Genomic DNA, 8,999 nt, shown 5'->3' on the forward strand with positions numbered 1-8,999 from the left:
AAGTTTAATCCCTTCTAACATCTTTAGTGTTCCGGGGGATTATAACTCCATCTATAAACACTTCGTAATTTGTCAAATATCAAAACGGATTAAGTTCACGAGTTAGCCAATTACTTTCACGTTATTTAATTGGATCTTGGCTAATATCATGCACATAAAATATTACGAATCATAGTTTAATCTCTTCTAACATCTACAGTGTTCTAGGGGATTATAACTCGATCTATAAACACTTCATAATCATCCGTTATTTAAAGACGAATCAAATCCACGAGTTAGCCAATTAATTTCACACTCTTTAATTGGATCTTGGCTAACACATATCGTGTATATAAATAATTACGAGACATATCGTATAAGCCCCTTCTAACATCTTTAGTGTTCTGTGGGGTTCTTATTCGATATATATAAACTAATCATAATTATTCGTCTAAACTTCAAAAGCACGATCTTACGCCAATTACTTGCACTTCTCTTATTTGGATCTTGGCTAAGACTCATAAATCTTATACAAGTGCTTGAAGTTAAAAGTATACTTTGACTACATAATTGTCAAAAATATAGGTATACTAAAATCCTTAAGCCTACGAGCGTAAAAGATATGTTACAATTCCGAGATTGTAACTAAATTATTCTTCGATCTATAAATACTTAATCGAAAGAAGAAGAATACTAAAGAAGTAATAAGCTATAAGTGCTTTATATAAAATACTTCTCATATTACTCCACAAATTCATTCAATCTATAAAGGAGTAATCATAAAAATACCTGGACTACTATTTATTATCTTAAGTCAAGTATTTTTATTTAGTTTTAATATTCTTATTTGAATATTATACTATCTTGTGGGCTTGTACCGTAACATACTAGTTCAAAATAAATCTTTCTCTACTTGTTTTATTTCGTGGATTGTCTTATTAGTTTTGTAGTGAGGTGAAGTGACGTGAGGTGATTCTCGTTCTAAGACCCAAGTCCTAGACATACTAACGGGGAGTTAGTAGTCTTTGCACCGTGAAGAAGAGGAAAGACCCAAGACCGGATCACTAAGATCCAAGATCGACAAAAGCTAAGGAAGTCAAGTCCATACAAAGATTCTACAACAACTTTGAAGAAATAGCGGGGAGTTATTGTCTAAGATATGTTGTGTAGGTATTACCTTTATTTTGAGGTGGTGACCCTTGTGTTACGCACCAAGAAAAATACTTGTAAGGGTGTAAAGGCTTCTCCGCCTACTAAAGGAGCGAGTTTATTATAAGGAAAAATCCTGAGTCCAGGAGAGGAACTCGGGGAATGGAGTAGGGGTGAGCGAATCTATTAGAGGTTGCGCCATCGCGAACCAGGATAAAATTGCTGTATGGTATTTTTTTTCTTGCACTTTATCTTTCCGCATGTATAAACTACATAACCACTCAGTAAAGTTTTAAAAAGGGATAAATTATTTTAAAATGCCATAATAATTTTTAAATTGGTAATTAAGCTATTCAACCCCCTTCTAGCTTAATATAGCCCTCTTACGGGACCTAACAATTGGTATCAGAGCAGTGCTGTTAGATATATTTGATAATGTCATGGCTAATATGTCTTATGTTTAGCTTTCAGATCTTGTGTGAACAGGATATATCAGTACTTAACTGTTGATCAGTGCTTATACTGGAAGTCAGGACTTAAGGATATCAGTACTTATATTATCAGGAGATAATCATCAGAAGATAGATATCAGAACTTAAGTGCTGAAGGACGATCAGATAAGGACAGTAGCTGGTTAAAGGAAAGAAGATAGAGATAAAACATAAGAAGAGATATGCATGAAGAAGGAATTCCGTGAAGAATGGAATACTTGGAATAGAAGATATCTGATTGATATATTTTAGGAAGCAGAATTATATTCCATATCAATTAGCGATTATCTTGTAACTGTGTAATATATAAACACAGGCATAGGGTTTACACTATAAGTGTTATCATTATCGAAGTTATTAATATATATAACCCTAGCAGCTCTCGTGATATTTGTTCATCACTGAGAGGTAACAGTTCCATATTGTAACAGAGTTTATTGTTTCAATAAAGTTTGTTTTCTGTTACTCAAGTTCTTTAAGTTCGATTTGAGTGTACTATACACTGTATTCACCCCCTCTACAGTGTGCGTGTGACCTAACAATTGGTATCAGAGCCTATCTGTTAACTTACATATAGTTAAAGATCCAAACACAATCATGTCGGACACAGAAACTCCAACTAAGCCTACCATAACTGAGGAACCACCAAAGACACAAATTCAGAGTCGGTATGAGACCATCAGAGTTCCCATACTGAGACCATCTGAATATCCTATATGGAAGGTAAGGATGACCATGTTCCTGGAAGCAACAGATCCAGAATACCTGGATAGAATCAAGGAAGGTCCTCACAAACCAACCAAACTCGCTGTTGTAGTTGCAGGTGAAGCAGCAATGACCGTACCAAAGGAGAAGAGTGATTATACTGCTGAGGACATAACATCAATTGCTAAGGATGCTAAGGTGCGACACTTACTGCATAGTGCCATTGATAATGTAATGTCAAACAGGGTAATCAACTGCAAGACTGCTAAGGAGATATGGGATGCTCTGGAAACAAGATGTCAGGGAATTGACACAATTAAGAAGAACAGGAAGACAATACTCACTCAAGAGTATGAACACTTTGACTCAAAGACTAATGAGTCATTGAATGATTTATATGATAGATTTGTCAAACTTTTGAATGATTTGTCATTGGTTGATAAAGAGTATGATCTTGAAGATTCAAACCTTAAGTTCCTGTTAGCTCTTCCTGAATGCTGGGATTTGAAGGCAACGACAATTAGAGACAACTACAATCTTGATGAAACAACTCTTGACGAAATCTATGGAATGCTCAAGACACACGAGCTGGAGATGGAACAAAGAAGCAAGAGGAAAGGAGGAAAGTCAAGGACAGTTGCTCTTAAGGCTGAAGAAGAATTCCCCAAAGCAGCTTCCTCAAAGAAAGACAAGGGTAAAGCTCTTTTCATAAAGTCTGATACTGAGTCATCAAGTTCTGAAAGTGATGATGACTCAGATTCTGAAAGCTTGCCTGAGACTGATGCTGATGAGGAGATGATGAAGCTGTGTGCTCTTATGGTGAAAGGAATCACAAAGATTACATACAAGAAGTTCAGGAAGGGAAAGAAGGTTTCCAGGAAAAGCATAAGTTCTGATAAGAAGAATTTCAGAAGATCTGAAGGCAGTGGAGGAAAGTCTGACAGAGGAGATTACACCAATGTTAAATGCTATAACTGTGGTGAGAAAGGCCACATATCTCCTGACTGCAAGAAGGTAAAGGGTGACAAAGGCAAGGCTCTTGTCACAAAGCAGAAAAGCTGGACAGACACTTCAGACTCTGAAAGTGAGGAGAACTATGCATTGATGGCAAATGCTGATAAAGAAAGTGCTGAGAGCAGTTCTGAAGCTGCTGAAACAAAGGTACCTCAGACTACTTATGCTTTTCATACTGATGATATTAATGAGTTGAGAAGATATCTTAAAACCATGTTTGTTAGCTATAGAGATCAAACTTTAACATGTGAAAGATTAACTTCTGAAAATCTTGCATATAAGAAAAGAAATGATTTCTTAGAAAAAGAATTAGTCATATTCCATCAAACTCAGAAGGATAGAGATGATGCTTTTTATGTTAGGGATGAAGTGCTAAAAATGAATGAATCTCTAAAAACTGAGTTAGAAAAGGAAAGAGAAATAATCAGGATTTGGACTAACTCTGGCAGAACAACTCAAAATTTGCTATGTAGTGAAAATTGGAAAGAGGGCTTAGGTTATGGAGAAAATAAGAATGATAAAGGAACTGAAGAAATTAAGCCTGTTGTTAAGCAAAAGCCAAAGTTAAAACCTGTTAAGTTTGTAACTGTAAAGTCTGATAATGAGAAATCAGAAGTTAAAGAGGAATTAACTTCTGACAAACTAAAACAGGAAAAGACAGCTGAAGTAAACATAGGCTTAATGACAAAGAAGCAGCTTAAGCATAAGCTGAAAGATGTCAAGAATGCAAACAAGGTAAAATCACCTAGGAAAAATAGGAATGGAAAGGAAGGTGTGAATAAAAGCAATGATTATAAACCTGTTCCTGATGCACCTAGGAAAACATGTCATAACTGTGGAAGTTCTAATCATCTGGCTTCTTTTTGCAGGAAAAATAAGAATATTAACTCCTTACCTTCGAAATCAGGAGTTAAGAGTCAGTCAGTTAGATACAAACCACAAAATCCTTGTTTTCATTGTGGTAGTTTATGGCATTCCATTTATACTTGTAAGGAATATCATAGTCTGTACTATGATTATTATCAAATAAAACCTTCTTTGAAGAAAGTTTCCATTGTTCCTTCTAGTATAAATTCTGATTCAAAGTCTGATAATGTAAATTCTGATAAGAAAAATGTTAACATAAACTCTGATGCTAAATCCGCTGCAAATGTTAACAAACTTAATAAGACCAAATGATCCAAGCAAGTCTGGGTCCTTAAAACTAATAATTAGTGGTCCTTATGATTGCAGGGCAACAGGAAGAATATTCTAGTTCTGGACAGTGGATGTTCAGGTCATATGACTGGAAATAAGGCCCTGCTATCAGACTTTATGGAGAAAGCTGGCCCAAGTGTTTCTTATGGAGATGGCAACATTGGAAAAACATTGGGATATGGCAATATCAATCTTGGGAATGTCATCATTAAAGAAGTAGCTCTGGTCTCAGGACTTAAACACAACCTTTTGAGTATAAGTCAAATCTGTGACAGAGGTTATCATGTTGATTTCTTTGAAGAACACTGTGAAATTGTGAGTAAATCTAAAGGCAAAGTAGTTCTGAAAGGATATAGACGTGGTAACATTTATGAAGCTAAGCTTTCAACAAGTGCTGATGGCTCTGCAATCTGTCTGTTAAGTAGAGCATCAATTGAAGAAAGCTGGAATTGGCATAAGAAACTCTCTCATTTAAATTTTAACAATATAAATGAACTGGTCAAGAAAGATCTTGTGAGAGGATTGCCAAACACAGTATTTGCTCCTGATGGTCTTTGTGATTCATGTCAGAAAGCCAAACAAAGAAAATCCTCATTCAAGAGCAAGACTGAATCATCAATTCTTGAGCCTTATCATCTTATACATGTTGATCTATTTGGTCCAGTAAATGTCATGTCTATTGCAAAGAAGAAGTATGCGTTGGTCATAGTGGATGAGTTCACCAGATACACATGGGTGTATTTCTTGCACACAAAAAGTGAAACTGTATCTATCTTGATTGATCATGTCAAACAGCTGGATAAAATGGTCAAAAATTTTGTGAAAATTCTAAGGAGTGATAATGGCACTGAGTTCAAGAATCTGATAATGGAAGAGTTCTGTAAAAGCCATGGAATAAAGCAGGAATTTTCTGCTCCTAGAACTCCACAGCAAAATGGAGTTGTTGAAAGGAAGAATAGAACTCTCATTGAAGCTGCACGTACAATGCTTGAAGAGGCAAAGCTTCCAACCTATTTCTGGGCTGAAGCTGTGCAGACTGCTTGTTTTACTCAAAATGCAACACTCATTAACAAGCATGGAAAAACACCATATGAGATGGTGAAGAAAAAGAAGCCAAATCTAAAATATTTTCATGTATTTGGATGCAAATGTTTTGTTCTCAAGACTCATCCTGAACAGCTATCAAAGTTTGATCTAAAAGCTGATGAAGGAATCTTTGTTGGATATCCACTTTCCATAAAAGCCTTCAGAGTCTATAATTTGAGAACAAAAGTTGTCATGGAATCTATCAATGTCTCTTTTGATGACAAGAAGATCACTGGTCTTAAAGATTTCGTTGATCATGATCAGCTGAGATTTGAAAATGAAGACTCATATTCTGATACTGAAAAACCTGACAGTCTAAGTCCTGATACTACAAACTCTGACGGATTAAACTCTGATGTTATTGAAACTGTGGTGACTACGTTAAAGGAAGATGCACCTATGCAGGGGGAGCATACTCAAGATTCTACCACATCTCAAGAAACATTAGAACATGCATCTGGCTCTTCAAGTTCTGATTCGTCAAGTTCTGATAAGCCAAGTTCTGATAGTACTGAAAATCTAAATACTGAAGAATCCAACACAGAGAGCATAGTTTCAGGGGGAGCATCAGAAAATGAAAATGAAGATAGCATGGATCATGGGGGAGCATCCAGTTCTAGAGAAAACATTCCATCTGCAAGGAAGTGGACAAAATCACATACACCTGATTTGATAATTGGAAATCCTGATGCAGGTGTCAGAACTAGAACAGGTACTTCAAATGAGTGTCTATACAATTCTTTTCTCTCTCAGACTGAGCCAAAGAAAGTAGAAGAAGCTCTTCAAGATGCTGATTGGGTGCAAGCAATGCAGGAAGAGTTGAATGAATTTGAAAGAAACAAAGTCTGGACCCTAGTGCCAAGACCAAAGAATAGATCTGTTGTTGGTACAAAGTGGGTATTCAGAAACAAAACTGATAGTGATGGCATAATTACAAGAAATAAGGCAAGGCTGGTTGCAAAAGGATATTCTCAACAGGAGGGAATTGATTATGATGAAACATTTGCACCAGTTGCTAGGTTAGAAGCCATAAGGATATTTTTGGCTTATGCTGCTCACAAAAAGTTTACTGTCTTTCAAATGGATGTGAAAAGTGCTTTTCTCAATGGAGAATTGGAGGAAGAGGTATATGTTGAACAACCTCCAGGTTTTGTAGATACCAAACATTCAGATTATGTCTACAGGCTTGATAAAGCACTTTATGGACTTAAGCAAGCTCCTAGAGCATGGTATGAGACTTTAGCTCAGTTTCTTCTGGAAAGTGGATTCAACAGAGGGACAATAGACAAAACACTGTTCTACCTCAACCATGGAAAGGACTTACTTTTGGTCCAGATTTATGTTGATGATATCATTTTTGGATCTACAAATGACAAACTTTGCAAGAAGTTTGCCAAACTAATGCAGTCAAGATATCAGATGAGTATGATGGGGGAACTTAGCTATTTTCTGGGCCTTCAAGTCAAGCAGAATGAGGAAGGCACTTTTATTTGTCAAACCAAGTACACCAGAAACTTGCTAAAGAAATTTGGAATGCAAGATTGTTCAAGTGCATCCACCCCAATGGCCACTGCAACAAAACTGGATAAGGATACCGGTAAATCAGTAGATATTACTGACTACAGAGGTATGATTGGCTCTCTACTCTATCTAACTGCTAGTAGACCTGATATCATGTATGCTACCTGTCTTTGTGCAAGATTTCAAGCAGATCCAAGAGAACCTCACTTAACAGCTGTAAAAAGAATCTTTAAGTATCTTAAAGGAACAGCTGCTCTGGGATTATGGTATCCTAGAGAATCAGATTTTAAACTAATAGGTTACTCAGATGCAGATTTTGCAGGTTGCAAAATTGACAGGAAAAGCACAAGTGGAAGCTGCCAATTTCTTGGAGGCAGATTGGTTTCTTGGTACAGCAAGAAACAAAAGTCAATTTCCACATCAACTGCAGAAGCAGAGTATATTGCTGCAGGAAGCTGTTGTGCACAGATTCTTTGGATGAAGAATCAATTACTGGATTATGGGTTAACATATTTCAAAATCCCTATTTACTGTGATAATCAAAGTGCTATTGCTATGACAGGTAATCCAGTTCAACACTCAATGACAAAGCACATCAGCATCAGGTACCACTTCATCAGGGAACATGTGGATGAAGGTACAGTGGAATTGCATTTTGTTCCCACAGATCAACAGTTGGCATATATCTTCACAAAACCATTATGTGAAGCTACTTTTACAAGATTGGTAAATGAACTTGGAATGGTTTCAGGTTCTTTCTTTAAATCTGCTTAGACTTGTTCTGTGTTATCAGACTTTATGCTCAGTATTTATAGAATTAATATCATTGTGTATTCTGTGCTAAATTGATAAATGTCCTTAAGTACTGATTGTTGTCTGATATATGTTTCTAAACTCTGATAAGTGATATGTTTGTTTTAGTACCTATTCAATCCTATGAGGATAACCGTGCTAGATACTGACCTAGTAGTCTTCAATAAACAAATGACTCCATGAAAGAAATAATTATTTCAATGGAAATCTTATGACACTAGCAAATTCTGATAATTGAGCTTAGTTAAGTTTACTTTGTATATCTTATTACTAAGTCACAAATTAGAATAATGCTACTCATCTGTTAAGTTCTGATACTAGTAAAACTGCTGAGTGCACTAAGTGCTGATAGACCTCTCTTATCAAAAGAAAACGCAAAAAGATTAAAGAATAAAATCAGGTACTCCTTTGAGATCTAGAGTAAAATTGTGGAAAGGACGACCCGAGTGCATTGCTGGTATTAAGTAAATATGCATTAGAAAAGCAAAATATTTTCTTGGTGACTTTTCACACTCTATGATTACTGGAGAAATACTCTGATAATAGCATAAATTCTAATAAACAGTCGTGACTCACTTACACTGAGAAGCCACTGTAAAATAGAATTTCAAAAGATGCATAAAATGAGCACAAAACAGTTGAGGTGGACTCAAGCATGAACTCATTCATCAGTAGGTTTCAGGACAATGACAAATCTTTAGCAAAATTTTAGTTATGCCTTATTTCTAAGATATACTGAAGTGAATTGGACTTTACTCTTTGTCTGTTTTTAGCTTAATGCACACACTAATCACTCCATATGAATGATGAAAATTTCTGTGTGGTCTATGTTATTTTAGATAAACAGTCATTGTGTCATTATTGCACAAATTCTGAGGACAAGTTCTAAGTTACACATTCTGATGATTAAGTTCTGACGTCCATAACTCAGAACTTGTATGAGTATTTACTAAGATGGGCATTCCTTTTTCGAGTTAAGAAATTCTGTTCTGATGACTGTTAAGTTCTGGTATAGGTCTAAGTTCTGATTTCTCAGTCTAATCA

The sequence above is a fragment of the Apium graveolens genome, chromosome 6 (assembly GCF_009905375.1).
Source record: "Apium graveolens cultivar Ventura chromosome 6, ASM990537v1, whole genome shotgun sequence".
NCBI lineage: Eukaryota > Viridiplantae > Streptophyta > Magnoliopsida > Apiales > Apiaceae > Apium > Apium graveolens.